The following is a 17,478-nucleotide window of genomic DNA, read 5'->3' on the forward strand; positions in this document are numbered from 1 at the left end:
TATATAGAAAAAGAAAGAAAAAAAGAAGAGCAATAAAGGGGACAAAATGCCCCAAAGTGAAGTCAATAAAAAGGAATCAATGCATAAGTGTTGTGAAATGAAAAAAAAAATGCATGAGTATGCAAGAAAAAGTGAAGAATGGGTAGTTAGAATAGCTCGCATTTGTATAGGTCATTAATTAGGTTAGGTGGGAAAGTCTATGCTAATCAAAGACTCAAATCCTACCCCACTTGACCATAAATGATCCTACCTTGACCCTAACCCCATTACAACCTAATTGAAAGACCTCATGATGAATGTATGCATGCATTGAATAAATGATTGTTAGAAGAAAATCAAATCTTGGAAAACATGATTAGAAGAGAATTGAGTGAATTAACCCTTAAACACTTGAGTGAATAGAGCGGATACACATCCGGTGAGGGTTCAAAAGTTCAACCACATGTCTTCACCCACATTATCTATATCCTTGCAAGTTTGAACTCTTTTTAACAATTCAATACAATTGTGGTTTGGACTTGGTCCTTATTACTTAGCTCTTGTGCTTACACATGCTCTCCTGGGAATTGATTTGTTTGAACTAAGCATTTCCAATTGCTTTAGATAGTTGCATTTAGATAGGACTCATATAGTTTAGTTGCATTCAATAAATGCCATACCCCTTAGCTCCTTCTTATTTTAGCATGAGGACATGCTAAGGCTTAAGTGTGGGGAGGTTGACAAACCCCAATTTGACGGTTTGTTTTGCCTTGAATTCATAACATTTTGATATCCTTTTGTCACATTTAGCCTAAGAATTAGCATGGTTTTGTTATCTCTTCCATGATTGTGCTTAAGTGTAAAAACATGCTTTTAAGCCTTATCTTGGTGAATTCTAGTTTCTGTTGAAACTAGGCATGGATCAAAGGAAGCAAGGAAGGAAGCATACAAGTGGAGAGAAGCATAAAAAAGTCAAAGAAGCAAAGTCAGCCATGCACGCGCACGCGCACAAGGCGCTCGCGCGCACATTGCAGAATCGACCAGGGACGCGCACGCGTACCATGCGCGCACGCGCCGATGATGGCACATGACCTCATTAATGCAACACGTGCCTGGCGATTTGAGGGGTTTTCTGAACCCATTTTGGCGCCAAATTGCTGAGGAAAAGGAATAAAAGGATGAAGGATTAAGGGGAGGAGAATCATTGATCACTTTAGATGTTAGTTACCAATTAGTTTAGTTTTATCTTTGTAATTAGTTTTTAGAGAGAGAAGCTCTCTCTTCTCTCTAGGATTAGGATTAGGTTTAGGTTAATCTCCCTTCTTAGATCTAGGTTTAACTCATGCTTTGATTCACTATTCATTTACCAATTCTTAATCTTATCCTCTTCCTCTTTCTAGATGTGTGCTTTAATAATTGTAATTCTTCATTTTGTTTTGGATATGTTGTTGTTCCTTGGTTTTCTTTCAATAATGCAATTTGAGGTAATTCATGATAATTGTGATTTCCTTGATTGTTGTTGTTAATTCCTTTCAATAATTGTTGTTAGATTTCATTCTTGTTGTTGATTTACTATGTTTTTCTTTTGTGCCTTCCAAGTGTTTGATGAAATGCTTGGTTGGATTTTAGTATAGATTTTATTCCTCTTGGCTTAGGTAGAGTAATTAGTGACACTTGAGTTATCTAATTCCCTTATTGATTGATAATTGGATAGATTGCTAATTGATTTGAAAACCTCTAAAGCTAGTCATCCCTTTAGGAGTTGATTAGGACTTGAGAAATCAAATCAATTCATCCACTTGACTTTCCTTTAATTAGTGAGGGTTAACTAAGTGGTAGCAATGAACAAGTCTCATCACAATTGAAAAGGATAACTAGGATAGGACTTCTAATTTTCATACCTTGCCAAGAGCCTTTTAGAGTTGTTAGTTTATTTTCATTGCCATTTACTTTTCATGCTTCTTATCCGAAACCTCAAAATAACTCATAACTGATAACAAGACACTTCATTGTAAGTCCTAGGGAGAACGACCCGAGGTCCAATACTTCGGTTTATAAATTTTAGGGGTTTGTACTAGTGACAAACAACTTTTTGTATGAAAGGATTAGTGATTGGTTTAGAAACTATACTTGCAACGAGAATTCATTTGTGAAATTCTATACCATCAAAAATCCAATCATCAACTGTACTAGGAGAATCAATAACACTATCTGAATTCTGAGTTCCTATAGATGCCAAAACTGTTCAGAGGCAAAAAGCTACTAGTCCCGCTCATCTAATTGGAGCTAAGTTTCATTGATATTTGGAATTTATAGTATATTCTCTTGTTTTTATCCTATTTGATTTTCAGTTGCTTGGGGACAAGCAACAATTTAAGTTTGGTGTTGTGATGAGCGGATAATTTATACGCTTTTTGGCATTGTTTTTATATAGTTTTTAGTACGATTTAGTTAGTTTTCAGTGTATTTTTATTAGTTTTTAATTAAAAATCACATTTATGGACTTTACTATGAGTTTTTGTGTTTTTCTGTGATTTCAGGTACTTTCTAGCTGAAATTGAGGGACTTGAGCAAAAATCAGATTCAGAGGCTGAAGAAGGACTGCAGATGCTGTTGGATTCTGACCTCTCTGCACTCAAAGTGGATTTTCTGGAGCTACAGGAGTCCAAATGGCGCGCTCTCAATTGCGTTGGAAAGTAGACATCCAGGGAATTCCAGCAATATATAATAGTCCATACTTTGCCCGAGTTTAGATGACACAAACTGGCGTTCAACGCCAGCTTTCTGCCCTATTCAGGAGTTAAACGCCAGAAATAGGTTGCAAAGCAGAGTTAAACGCCAGAAACAGGTTATAAACTGGTGTTTAACTCCAAGGAAGACCTCTACACGTGAAAGCTTCAATGCTCAGCCCAAGCACACACCAAGTGGGCCCGGAAGTGGATTTTTGCATCATTTACTCATTTCTGTAAACCCTAGTAACTAGTTTAGTATAAATAGAACTTTTTACTATTGTATTTAAAAATCTTTGATTAGTCTTATGCTATCTCAGACCTTTATGGAGGCTGGCCATTCGGCCATGTCTACCCTATTTTCACTTATGTATTTTCAACGGTAGAGTTTCTACACACCATAGATTAAGGTGTGGAGCTCTGTTGTTCCTCATGAATTAATGCAAAGTACTATTGTTTTTCTATTCAACTCAAGCCTATTTCTTCTCTAAGATATACACTCATTCTTCAACCTAAAGAATGTGATGATCCGTGACACTCATCATTATTCTCACCTATGAACGCGTGCCTGACAACCACTTCCGTTCTACTTGCAATAGCTTGAGTGCGTATCTCTTAGCCTCCTAGTTCATGATGCATGGATGCCTCGCCTGACAACCAAGCCTTCCATTCCATGAGATCAGAGTCTTCGTGGTATAGGCTAGCATTATTGGCGGCCATTCTTGAGATCCGGAAAGTCTAAACCTTGTCTGTGGTATTCCGAGTAGGATCTAGGAAAGGATGGCTGTGACGAGCTTCAAACTCGCGAGTGCTGGGCGTAGTGACAGACGCAAAAAGATTACTGAATCCTATTCCAGTATGATCGAGAACCGACAGATGATTAGCCATGCAGTGACAGCACATTTTGGACCATTTTTACTGAGAGGACAGGATGTAGCCATTTACAATGGTGACGCCCAACATAAGCTTGCCATGGAAAGGAGTAGGAATGATTGGAGGAAGACAGCAGGAAAGCAGAGGTTTAGAAGGAACAAATGCATCTCTATACGCTTATCTGAAACTCTTACCAATGAATTACATAAGTATCTCTATCCTATTTTATATTTTAATTATATTTTAATTATTAAATCTCCATAACCAATTGAATCCGCCTGACTGAGATTTAGAAGGGGACCATAGCTTGCTTCAAGCCGACAATTTCTGTGGAATCGACCCTTACTCACGTAAGGTTTATTACTTGGACGACCCAGTGCACTCGCTGGTTAGTTGTGCGAAATTGTGACAAAGAACTAAAATTATGAACGTGCGTATTAAGTTTTTAGTGCCGTTACCACGGAATGAACGATCACGATTTTGTGCACCAGTTTCTCAAAGAGTATGCAGAATATGTGCTGATTACACTCGTTACACTGATGAGTGTTCGCAGCTCCAACAAGAAGACAACACCTTGGCAGCTACTCAAAGTTTCTATGACCGCCCGAATCAATGTTACTATCAACAAGGAGGCAATTACAACCAAGGTGGAAACTACAATCAAGGTTGGCAAGACAACTCCAACCAGGGAGGGAGAGATAATTCCAACCAGGGATGGAGAAATAATTCCAACCAAGGATGGAGGGACAACTACAACAGAGGTGGCAAAGACAACAATAGAAATCAGAGGTGGAACAACAACAACAGACAGCAGAACCAAAACCAGCCTTACAGAGCACCTCGCCAAAGGCAGTCCCAAGCACCTCAGAACAACCAACAGCAGACCCCTCAAATCACTTACCCCCCTTCCTCTTCTACTGATGAGATGTTTCGTTCTCTTGTATAAGGACAACATGACATGCAGAGTACACTTAGCTCCACCTTAAACGGGGTGACCTCTGCTGTACAAGCTCTTGCCTCACAGATTGGATCAATGAATACTTCCAATAATCAGCCTTCAAGCTCTAGTGGAATTCCTTCTCAACCTATACCCAACCCCAAAGGTGGAATCAACACCATCACTTTGAGGTCCAGAACCACACTACAAGAGAGGAATCATGAGGAGCCAAGCTTGCAAGGAAACGCCCCAGTTGAGGACATGGTTGAAATGGAGGATGTTAAAGAGGAAGATGAAGTACAAGACATGGTTGAAGAAGAAGCAGCTCAGCCAAGGAATGGAGCACCAAGGGACGTAGAAGCTGCATGTGGCGCCATTCCTACTCCATTTTCACACCTTGCTAGGAAGCCAAGAAAGCAGATGGAACTAGACCCTAAAATGGTAGAAATATTCAAAAAGGTTGAGGTAACCATTCCACTTTTTGATGCAATTCAGTAGGTACCTAGATATGCTAAGTTCCTAAAGGATTTGTGCATGCATAAAGATAAATTTCAGAATTTAGAAACTATTCCTCTAGGTAGTTCCATTTCTGCTTTAGTGGGTGATATACCTGAAAAATGTAGTGACCCAGGTCCATGCATGGTTACTATTACTATAGATGGTGTGAAATTTTCTGACTGTATGTATGATTTAGGAGCGTGTGTCAGTATAATGCCATTGTCTGTATATGATGCTTTGAGGCTCCCTCCCTTAAAAAGGTCAGCAGCTTGTTTTGTTTTAGCAGATAAAAGCATTATCTCTGTGGTTGAAATTGCTGACGACGTGCTGGTGAGCATTAAGGGGCTCACATTTCCTATTGACTTCTATATTTTGGAGATGCCCCCTAATGACTCATGAAGACCATCATCCATCTTTCTTGGAAGGCCATTCCTGAAGACTTCAAAGTTCACGCTAGATGCCTTCTCAGGAACTTACTCTTTTGAGATAGATGGCAGAGCAATGAGCTTCAATTTGGATGAAGCTATGAAGCACCCTCCTGAAGATCATTCCATCTTCCAATGTGACATCATTGATGAGACTGTAGCTGCAGTTCACCAGGAGGAAGTAGAAGAGAGGTACACGGAGCAAGTTGCAAGTGTGGGGATGCCCCCTGAAATAGATGAAGACACGTTATAACCATCACTAGCTCCAGAAGATCAAGTGCATAGCCATGAGCAGAAATTGGAATTAAAGCCTCTTCCACCCCACCTCAAGTATGCTTACCTTGAAGATAATCAGAAGCTCCCAGTTATCATTGCAAGGGAACTCACTTCTCAACAAGAGGAGCAGGTGCTTAGTGTGCTGAGAAGACACAAGAAAGCAATTGGGTGGAGCTTGGCGAATATAGTAGGCATCATCCCTCAAGTTTGTGAACACAGAATATTTTTAGAAGAGGGAGGAAGGCCTGTCCATCAACCTCAAAGAAGACTGAACCCCACCATATTAGAAGTTGACAAGAAGGAAGTGACCAGACTGTTGGAGGCTGATATCATCTACCCCATCTCAGATAGTGAATGGGTCAGTCCAGTACAAGTGGTGCCCAAGAAGTCTGGAGTCACAACAGTAAAGAATGAGCATGGAGAGCTCCTGATAACTAAAGTGCAGAATTCATGGAGAGTTTGCCTTGATTACAGGCGTCTCAACCAAGCTACTTGCAAGGATCATTACCCCTTGCCATTTATTGACCAGATGCTTGATTGCTTGTCAGGTAAATCACATTTCTGCTTTTTAGATGGTTATACAGGCTATTTTCAAATTCATATAGCTCCTGAAGATTAGGAGAAGACTACTTTTACATGCCCCTTTTGGAACGTATGCATACAAAAGGATGCCTTTTGGCTTATGTAATGCACCAGCTACCTTCCAAAGATGCATGATGAGTATCTTTTCTGACCTTATTGAGAATTGTATGGAAGTTTTCATGGATGATTTTAGCGTCTATGGTGATTCATTTAGCCTTTGCTTGGATAGTTTAGCTAGAGTATTAGACAGGTATGTTAGTTCAAACCTTGTATTGAATTTTGAAAAATATCACTTTATAGTAAAACAAGGTATTGTACTAGGACATGTTGTCCAGATAATTAGCAGGTGTGTGTCTCAATCAGAATTCCAGTCCATTTTAGAGGCCTGCCACTCCTCTAAGAGTGGTGGACATTTTGGCCCTCAAAGAAAAGCTAGAAAAACTTTAGATTGTGGATTCTAGTGGCCCACTCTTTTTAAGGATACTGCTGCCTTCTGTAAATCTTGTTCCCCATGCTAAAGGTTTGGGAATATATCCAAGAGGGATGAGATGCCCCAATAGGTTATGCTATTCTATGAAATTTTTTATGTTTGGGGCATTGACTTCATGGGTCCATTTCCAAACTCTAGTGGTTTCTTATATATACTGTTAGTTGTAGATTATGTTTCTAAATGGGTGGAAGCAATTCCTACCCGTATTGATGATGCTAACACTATTGTCTCCTTTGTTAGAAACCATATTATCTGTCACTTTGGATCACCACGATCAATCGTGAGTGATCAAGGCACTCACATTTGTAACAGGAGATTAGCTGGACTACTGAAGAAGCATGGAATTGTTCACAAGGTAGCAGCAGCTTACCATCCCCAGACCAATGGACAAGCAGAGGTGTCTAACAGAGAGATAAAGCGTATCCTGGAGAAGATCGTCAAGCCTCATAGGAAGGACTGGAGTACCAGGCTACAAGATGGGCTTTGGGCATATCGGACAGCATATAAGACGCCAATCAGGATGAGCCCCTTTTGCCTGGTTTATGGAAAAGCTTGTCACGTCCCAGTAGAGGTAGAGCACAAAGAATTCTGGGCGGTAAGAGAAATCAACATGGGATTTGAGAAGGCCAGGGATGAAAGGAAGCTGCAACTACATGAATTAGAGAACCTTCGCCTAGAAGCATATGACAACTCCAGGCGATACAAAGAGAAGATGAAGGCCGTGCATGACAAGCACATCAAGAGGAGAGAATTCAGACCTGGGAAGCTAGTTCTCCTTTACAACTCAAGACTGAGGCTCATGCCTGGAAAGCTGAGATCAAGGTGGGAAGGTCCTTACAGAGTAGAGAAGGCAGAGCCATATGGAGTCTTCCACCTGAGTCACCCTTCAAGTTCCAATTTCATTAAGGTCAATGGACATCGCTTAAAGCTTTATCACGGTGAGAAGATGAAGTAACACAAAGAGTTAAAGGTCTTCTTCTTGGAGGACCCACCAACAGAAGCAGACTGAGTTTGAAGACCGTCTATCTTAAGGACATAAAAGCAAAGTGTTAGGTGAGAGACAACCCACCATGGTACGATTGTTTCCTTTTACTCTCAGTCTTATTTTATTTTATTTTCTTTTTATTAGCATTCATCCATAATTTCTGCATATTCATCTGCATGCTGCATTCTGCATTCTGCATAATAAAAAAAAGAAGAGAGCACTCGACGCGCAAGCGTCGCTGACCCGTACGCATCAAATATGAGTGTGAGAATGAGAAAAATTTAACAGAAAGTTGGGCTAGAGTGGTGCTGGACACATGCCAAGTACACAAGCGAGATGATGCGTACAGGTCCCTCACTTGTGCGCGTCGCTTGTGATTCTAGCCCACCACGTGTACGCGTCCCTGAAGCGCACGCGTGAACATATAAAATTGGCGTAATTAATGTATGGCCAGAAAGTTATGATGGTGTGGGAATAGAACTGTGCTGGGAGCACAAAACACATCACGCGTACGCGTCCCTGAAGCGTACGCGTCCATTTCTCAAAAGGGCCATCCACGTGTGCGCGTGCCTGACGCGCACGCGTCGCATGCCATTTTTGCCCCATAACCAGAGCGAACAGAGAGTTGTGCGTGCACGCGGCTGCCCTCGTGCCAATTGCATAACCTATGTCATGCGTACGCGTCCCTGACGCATACACATCCCTGACGCGTACGCGTCACCTGACCTTTGCGCACCTCACGTGTACGCGTGATGCACGCGCCTGATTTCAAATCTTCTACCCCTCCAATCCTAATTCAATCCTAATTATCTCTTCTTTCTTCTTTCTTTCTTCTTCCTTATTCTTTCTTATGCCCTATTACTTTCTCCTTTCCTTCTTCATCCTTTTCATCCAGGTTCTTTTCTTTTTTCCCCCTTTTACTCTTTCATTATTACTTTAATTTATGTTTCCTTTTTTTTATTTTCTTTTAATTTCATTATCTAAGGTTTCTTCCTTCTTCCATGCATTTTTGAGTTGGTGTTTGAAATTTACATGGGTGATTGTTTTCTTTTATATTTTACTTGTGGATATATTAGGGTGTGATTTGACAATTAATACTAATTTTTTGGGTTGCTTGCATATTGGATTTCATACTTTCCCTAACATATTTTACATGCATACCAAGAGTTTGTGAAAAGTCTGTATGGCATTGTGAATTCTCAATTATTCTATTCTTCTACTCTACTGCCTGTTTTTCACAAAACCCTTGCAACCTTTTATTAATTAATTATAATTGTCACCACAAACGTGATTGTTAGTTTGTTACATTGGATAATCAAATTAAGCTCTTAATGCTTGATCTGTGCTACTCATGCCTTTACCGGCATGCTAATAAACATCCTGCATCTAATTGTCTTAACTTATCATGCTATATTTCCATTGATGTCCTAATTACATGGAATCATGACCATGTGCTTACGACATTCTTCTTTACTTTGATATTGATTATCCCTTGTATTTTTCCCCTCCCGGTTCTAGCTATTTGAATTCAGGTCCCTTTCTTTTCTCCCTTTTCAGGATGGTCACCAGGAAGGGTAAAGAGAAAGCCTCTAACAAACCACCGGCGAGGAGAGGAACAAAAAGAACATCAGATGTGGAACCATCCTCAACATCAGTCAAACCAACAACAAAGCGGGTCAAGAGGATCATCAAGGTCGATGAAACTAAGAAAGCTTTTCCAGCAAGGGACACTGCGCGGTTCACTAACCGCTACTGTGAGCAGATGTTCCCTATCTTGGCTGAGCGGAACTACAACAATGAGCACCTACTCATCCCTCCTGCCCACATTGTTGATTTTGTAGAGCCCCACATTGAGCGCAGACAATGGAGATTCTTATGGAGGCAGCCACGGCAGGTCAACCTTTCATGGGTAGTTGAATTCTACTCCAATTTTCACATGCCAGCCCTGTAGGCTGTCTGTGTCCGTCAGAAGCAAGTCCCTATATCCGAAGGGGCCATTCAGTAAGCCTTAGATCTCCCCCCTTCTCCAGAAGGATTGGATGCATACCAAGAAGCCTCTGTCAAGCGCTAGACATACCAATTTGATTGGGATGCCGTCCTTAGAGTTATAGCATAACCTGGCAGTAGATAGATCTATGGATACCATCGATCCCGACCTAAGGGCATCTTGGCTTCAGCACTTACCTTGGAGGCTCGAGTGTGGGCACAGATTATGTCTCACTACGTCTTTCCAAGCACTCACGAGTCCTCCTTCACTGCAAACATGGCTGTTCTCCTCTGGTGTATCCTTACAGACCAGCCTCTCAACCTACCAAGACACCTCCAGCACGCCATGGGAAATGTACAAATTGCAGGCAACCTACCCTTTTCCGCCTTGGTTTCAGATCTAGTCTCGGCAGCCAGAGTCTCCTATAGAGCTTGGGACACCAAGACTACACTTCCACAGGATGATCAGTATGTTCCCAACAGGAAGTACATCAGACCCCCAACACCCACTATCAGCCAGACTGCGGACCCGCCCAGAGATATTCCTTCTCCTTCCACATCACAAGCACCTTCCATAAATCAGCTACTCCTTCAGATACTTCAGAGATTGGACCGGCTTGACCGGCAGGCAAAGCGAATGGAGCACCATAACAAGTGCCGATTTACATACCTCAAGGAGCTAATTGTTGGAAACTACCCACCTGCAGAAGAACCAGACACTCCAGACTCCACCTCACCTACCAGCTCCGGGAGTCATGACAACCCCAACTGTGGAGATGCTGTTACCAGCCCCCCTTTGCTCCTAACTGATGGCACCGAGGACGGTGCCAAGCTTTAGGTGTGGGGAGGTCGGTCAGTACTTGACTTCTGGAGGTAATCTCTCTCTCTTAACACCAACATTTTAGTTTTTCTTTTGTTAGATAGAATATATTGCATGATAATAATTATTTGCATGTATGTTTGCTTGGTTAAAGTAATAAACTTCTTTTCAAGACTCTATTTTATAATAATTCACTAATTTAAATTAAAAAATGTTGTTAAACTTGTTTGAAGACTATAAATTGGAACATGAATTGTAGCTAAGAACACACAACCTGTGAGATTTGAGCTTAATTACATGGTTACACTATTTAACCATAACATTTTATTCTTGTGTATTTTCTTCTCTATAATTGTAATCTATAGTTTGTTCCACTCTATATGTCCAATATTTAGTGTATTTATATGCATGCATATGATTGAGGCCATCATTTGTTATTAGCTCTCTTATCCCAAATAGCCTACCCTTTCAATTACCTTTGTTAGCCACCTTGAGCCTTTTAATCCCCATTTGTTCTATATTTTACTACATCACTAGCCTTAAGCAGAAAAACAATTAATTACCCCAATTGAATCTTTGGTTAGCTTAAGATAGAGATTGTGTATTGACTAAGTGTGGGAAAACTGTGGGAACATGGGTTAATAGGGAATGTGTTATATTTCTACTTTGATAAAATATTAGGAATTTGGGTACCTACTCATGTGAGACCAGAAAAATTAAAAAAAAATCCATGTGCATTGATATGTTATATTTACTTTTATATTTAAAAAAAAAATCCAAAAATATTCAATTAAATAAATAAATAAATAAGGGGACAAAATTACCCCAATGTTAAGTTAATGAAAGATTAATGCATATGTGATTAAATTAAAGAAAAGTTGATACATGAGTGTGTGATGCAAAAATGGGAATTTTGGGTAGCTAGGCATAATTTTAGAGTTATATAGAGTGTGTGTGTGTTTAGGTGGGAACTTAGGTTAGTCAAGGATTCAATTTATAGCTCACTTAGCCATACATATATCCTCACCCTTACCTTAGCCCCATTACAACCTGGAAAAGACCTCATGATGTTTGCATTGGTACATTAAATACTTGTTGATTGGTTAGATAAAGAACAAAGTTTTAGAAAGCATGACTAGAGAAGAGTAGAGTGATTACCCTATACACTTGAGTGATTAGAGTGCATATACACTATCAGTGAGGGTTCAATGCTTGATTCTATGTTCCCTGCTTTCGTGAGTTATCTTCTTATAAGTCTACTTGTCTTTACTGTATGATTTTAATTAGTGATATCTGATTTATGTTTCTCTTGAAGAACTTATTTACTTTCAACCAAGTAGACAGAATCATCTTAGCATATAGTTTCATTCATATATAGGTTGCATTTCATGAGTCTTACTTTTCCCTATTTATTCTTTTCATCTCTTTGAGCTTAGCATGAGGACATGCTAATGTTTAAGTGTGGAAAGTTTGATAAACCACTATTTTATGGTTTATCTTGTGCTCAATTGAGTGGTTTCATCAAGTCTATGCACACTTATTCATACAAATTGAATGGTTTTACAATTCCTTCCTAGTTTTGTTCTATGGTTAAAAACTTGATTCCTAAGCCTTTAATTTGTGTATTTTAATCCCTCTTTATACCATTCGATGCAGTGATCTATGTGTTCAGTGTTTTCAGGCTTTATAGGGCAGGAATGGCATAGAAGATGGAGAGGAAGCTTGTAAAAATAAAAGGAGCAAAAGAAATAAAGGAGACAATCAGCGAGGAGTGATAAACCCCATTTGTAAGATTTATCTTGTGCTTGATTTAGGGGATTTTATGACCTTTTACCCACATTTATTCAATGAAATAGCATGGTTTCATGATTGTCTCTTAATTTGCACTTAAGTGTGAAAACGTGCTTTTTAGGCCCTTAATTGGTTAATTTTGATTCACTTCTGATTTCACTAGATGTCTTGATGTGTTTGTTAAGTGATTTTAGGTTGAAAAGGCTGGGAATGGATCAAAGGAATGGAAAGAAAAGCATACAAAGTGGAGAAATCATGAAAAGCCAAAGATTTGGAAAAAGCCCATGGACGCGCGCGCACACTATACGCCTACGCGTGGATCGCGAAATGCTCCATGGACGCGTACGAGCGCTATACGCGTACGCACCGAAGGCCGCACGTGATTTTTAAAAGAGAACTCGTGCCTGGCAATTTTGGAGGGTTCTGGCCCTATTTGGAGCTGCGTTTTTGGCAGGAAAATGCATAAAAGGACCAAGGATTGAAGGGGAATACAACATTCACATCATTCACACACTTCACACATACACACACATTAGGATTAGGATTAGTTAGTTTTAGAGAGAGAAGCTCTCACTTCTCTCTAGGATTAGAATTAGGATTAATTTTAGTTCTTAGATCTAGATTTCAATTCATGCCTTTCTTTAGTTCTTAGATATAGATTTCAATTCTTGTTGTTACATTCATTATTGCTGAGCGGATAATTTATATGCTTTTTGGCACTATTTTTAGTATATTTTTAGTAGAATCTGGTTACTTTTAGGGATGTTTTCATTAGTTTTTATGTTAAATTCACATTTCTGGACTTTACTATGAGTTTGTGTGTTTTTCTCTGATTTCAGGTATTTTTTGGCTGAAATTGAGGGACTTGAGCAAAAATCAGATTCAGAGGCAGAAGAAGGACTGCTGATGCTGTTGGATTCTGACCTCCCTGCACTCAAAGTGGATTTTCTGGAGCTACAGAACTCAAACTGGCACGATTCTAATTGCGTTGGAAAGTAGACATCCAGAGCGTTCCAGCAATGTATAATAGTCCATATTTTGACCAAGTTTAGATGACGTAAAAGGGCGTTGAACGCCAGTTTTATGCTGCTATCTGGAGTTAAACGCCAGAAACACGTCACAAACCAGAGTTGAACGCCAGAAATACATTACAACCTGGCGTTCAACTCCAGAAAGAGCCTCTGCACGTGTAACATTCAAGCTCAGCCCAAGCACACAACAAGTGGGCCTCGGAAATGGATTTATACATCAATTACTTACTTCTGTAAACCCTAGTAACTAGTTTAGTATAAATAGGACTTTTTACTATTGTATTAAACATCTTTGGATCATCCTGGGACGTCTGGTTATTAGATTATGGGGCCTGGCCATTCGGCCATGCCTGAACCTTTCACCTATGTAATTTCAACGGTAGAGTTTCTACACTCCATAGATTAAGGTGTGGAGCTCTGCTGTTCCTCAAAGATTAATGCAAAGTACTACTGTTTTTCTATTCAATTCAACTTATTCCGCTTCTAAGATATTCATTCGCACTTCAACCTGAATGTGATGAACGTGACAATCATCATCATTCCCTATGAACGCGTGCCTAACAACCACTTCCGTTCTACTTTAGATTGAATGAGTATCTCTTGGATCTCTTAATCAGAATCTTCGTGGTATAAGCTAGATTGATGGCTGCATTCATGAGAGTCCGGAAAGTCTAAACCTTGTTTGTGGTATTCCGAGTAGGACTCTGGGATTGAATGACTGTGACGGACTTCAAACTCGCGAGTGCTGGGCGTAGTGACAGATGCAAAAGGAGGGTGAATCCTATTCCAGTACGATCGAGAACCTCAGATGATTAGCCATGCAGTGACAGCGCATCGGACCATTTTCACAAGAGGATAGGATGCAGCCATTGACAAGGGTGATGCCTCCAGACGATTAGCCATGCAGTGACAGCGCATCGGACCATTTTCCAGAGAGGATTAAAAGTAGCCATTGACAACGGTGATGTCCTTACATAAAGCCAGCCATGGAAAGGAGTAAGACTGATTGGATGAAGACAGCGGGAAAGTAGAGATTCAGAGGAACGGAAGCATCTCTATACGCTTATCTGAAATTCTCACCAATGAATTACATAAGTATTTCTATCCTTATTTTCTATTTATTATTAATATTCGAAAACTCCATAACCTTTTGATATCCGCCTGACTGAGATTTACAAGGTGACCATAGCTTGTTTCAACCCGACAATCTCCGTGGGATCGAACCTTACTCACGGAAGGGTTATTACTTGGACGACCCAGTGCACTTGCTGGTTAGTTGTATCGAAGTTGTGAATGAAAAACATTTTTTAAGACGTGCGTACAGAGTTTCTGGCGCCGTTGCCTGAGATCACAATTTCGTGCACCAAGTTTTTGGCGCCGTTGCCGGGGATTGTTCGAGTTTGGACAACTGACGGTTCATCTTGTTGCTCAGATTAGGTAATTTTTTTTTTGTTTTATTTTCAAAAATTTTTCAAAAACCTTTCAAAAATTTCTCATCTGTTTTCGAAAAAAATAATAAAAATGTTTTCAAAAAAATATATTTTTCTTCAGAATTTTTAAGAATGAATTCTAGTGTTTCATGATGATTTGTTGAATCCTGGCTGGCTGTAAAGCCATGTCTAAATTCGTTTGGACTGAGGCTTCAACTAATCACGTCAATGCATGTAATTGCATACTAAAGCTTGGCTGGCTATTGAGCCATGCCTAACCCTCAGATTGGAGCTTTAGAATAAGAACACAAGATTCCTGGAATTCATATTAAAAATTTTGGAATCCTTATTTTTTCTTTTTCACATTAATTTTCGAAAAATCCAAAAAAATTCATAAAATCATAAAAATAAAAAATATTTCATGTTTCTTGTTTGAGTCTTGAGTCAATTTTTAAGTTTGGTGTCAATTGCATACTCATCTTGCATTTTTCGAAAATTGCATTCATGCATTGCATTCATCATGATCTTCAAGTTGTTCTTGATAAACCTTCTTGATTGATCTTCATATTACATTGTTTTTGTGTTGTATGGTGTTTTTCATATGCAATCTTGAATTCTTAGTGTTTAAGCATTAATGATTTCTAAGTTTGGTGTCTTGCATGTTTTCTTTGCATTAAAAATTTTTCAAAAATAAGTTCTTGATGTTCATCTTGACATTCAAAGTGTTATTGGTGTTCATCTTGACATTCATAACATTCTTGCATGCATTCATTGTTTTGATTCAAAATTTTCATACATTGCATCATTTTCATGTTTTTCTCTCTCATCATAAAAATTCAAAAATAAAAAAAAAAATAATATCTTCTCCTTTTTCTTCTCATAAATTCAAAAATTTGAGTTGACTTTTTCAAAATTTTTTAAAATTTAGTTGTTTCTTATGATTCAAATCAAATTTTCAATTTAAAAATCTTATCTTTTTCAAAATCATTTTTAAAAATCAAATCTTTTTCATTTTTCTTAGTTATTTTCGAAAATTTTAAAAATATTTTTCAAAAATCTTTTTCTTAATTTTATCACATAATTTTCGAAAATAACATCATCAATTAATATTTTGATTCAAAAATTTCAAGTTTGTTACTTGCTTGTTAAAAAAGATTCAAACTTTGAGTTCTAGAATCATATCTTGTGATTTCTTGTGAATCAAGTCATTAATTGTGATTTTAAAAATCAAATCTTTTTCAAAACCAATTTCAATCATATCTTTTCAAAAATATCTCTCTATCTTATCTTTTTCAAAATTTGATTTTAAAATATCCTTTCTAACTTCTTATCTTCTTATCTTTTCAAATTGATTTTCAAATTTGTTTCAACTAACGAACTAACTTTTTGTTTGTTTCTTATCTTTTTCAAAACTACCTAACTAACTCTCTCTCTCTCTCTCTAATTTTTGAAAATATCTTCCCTCTTTTTCAAAATTTCTTTTTAATTAACTAATTAATTTAATTTTTGATTTTAATTTTCGAAAAAATTACTAACCTTTTTCAAAAACTATTTTCGAAAATCAGTAACTCTTTTTCAAAAAAAAAATAATTTTTGAAAACTCCCTTTCTCTCTCATGTCCTTCTATTTATTTATTCATCTACTCACACAAGAACCTCTATACTGTGGTAAAAAGGATCCCTATTATTATTTTTCTGTCCCCTCCTTTTTCATATGAGCAGGAGCAAGGACAAGAACATTCTTGTTGAAGCAGATCCAGAACCTGAAAGGACTCTGAAGAAGAAACTAAGAGAAGCTAAATTACAACAATCCAGCAAGCACCTTTCAGAAATTTTTGAACAGGAAGAGGAGATGGCAGCCGAAAATAATAATAATGCAAGGAGGATGCTTGGTGACTTTACTACACCTAATTCCAATTTACATGGAAGAAGCATCTCCATTCCCACCATTGGAGCAAACAAATTTGAGCTGAAACCTCAATTAGTTTCTTTGATGCAGCAGAACTGCAAGTTTCATGGACTTCCATCTGAAGATCCCTTTCAGTTCTTAACTGAATTCTTGCAGATCTGTGATACTGTTAAGACTAATGAAGTAGATCCTGAAGTCTACAGGCTCATGCTTTTCCCTTTTGCTGTAAGAGACAGAGCTAGAATATGGTTGGACTCTTAACCTAAGGATAGCCTGAACTCTTGGGATAAGCTGGTCAAGGCTTTCTTAGCCAAGTTCTTTCCTCCTCAAAAGCTGAGTAAGCTTAGAGTGGATGTTTAAACCTTCAGAGAGAAAGAAGGTGAATCCCTCTATGAAGCTTGGGAGAGATACAAAGAACTGACCAACAAGTATCCTTCTGACATGCTTTCAGAATGGACCATCCTGGATATATTCTATGATGGTCTGTCTGAATTAGCTAAGATGTCATTGGATACTTCTGCAGGTGGATCCATTCACCTAAAGAAAACGCCTGCAGAAGCTCAAGAACTCACTGACATGGTTGCTAATAACCAGTTCATGTACACTTCTGAAAGGAATCCTGTGAATAATGGGACGCCTATGAAGAAGGGAGTTCTTGAAATTGATACTCTGAATGCTATATTGGCTCAGAATAAAATATTGACTCAGCAAGTCAATATGATTTCTCAGAGTCTGAAT

General features: G+C 38.6%; 1 non-coding gene across 1 annotated transcript; it reads right to left on the reverse strand.

Annotated features, from left to right (window-relative positions):
* Positions 1–17,079: 17,079 nt before the first annotated feature.
* On the reverse strand, positions 17,080–17,187 carry LOC148580400 (small nucleolar RNA R71). The gene has a single exon (XR_015895603.1). It is a non-coding gene; the product is annotated as a small nucleolar RNA R71 (small nucleolar RNA).
* Positions 17,188–17,478: the final 291 nt, after the last annotated feature.

Source organism: Arachis ipaensis, chromosome B10 (assembly GCF_059453495.1).
Source record: "Arachis ipaensis isolate K30076 ecotype BB chromosome B10, ASM5945349v1, whole genome shotgun sequence".
In the NCBI taxonomy this organism is placed as follows: Eukaryota; Viridiplantae; Streptophyta; class Magnoliopsida; order Fabales; family Fabaceae; genus Arachis; species Arachis ipaensis.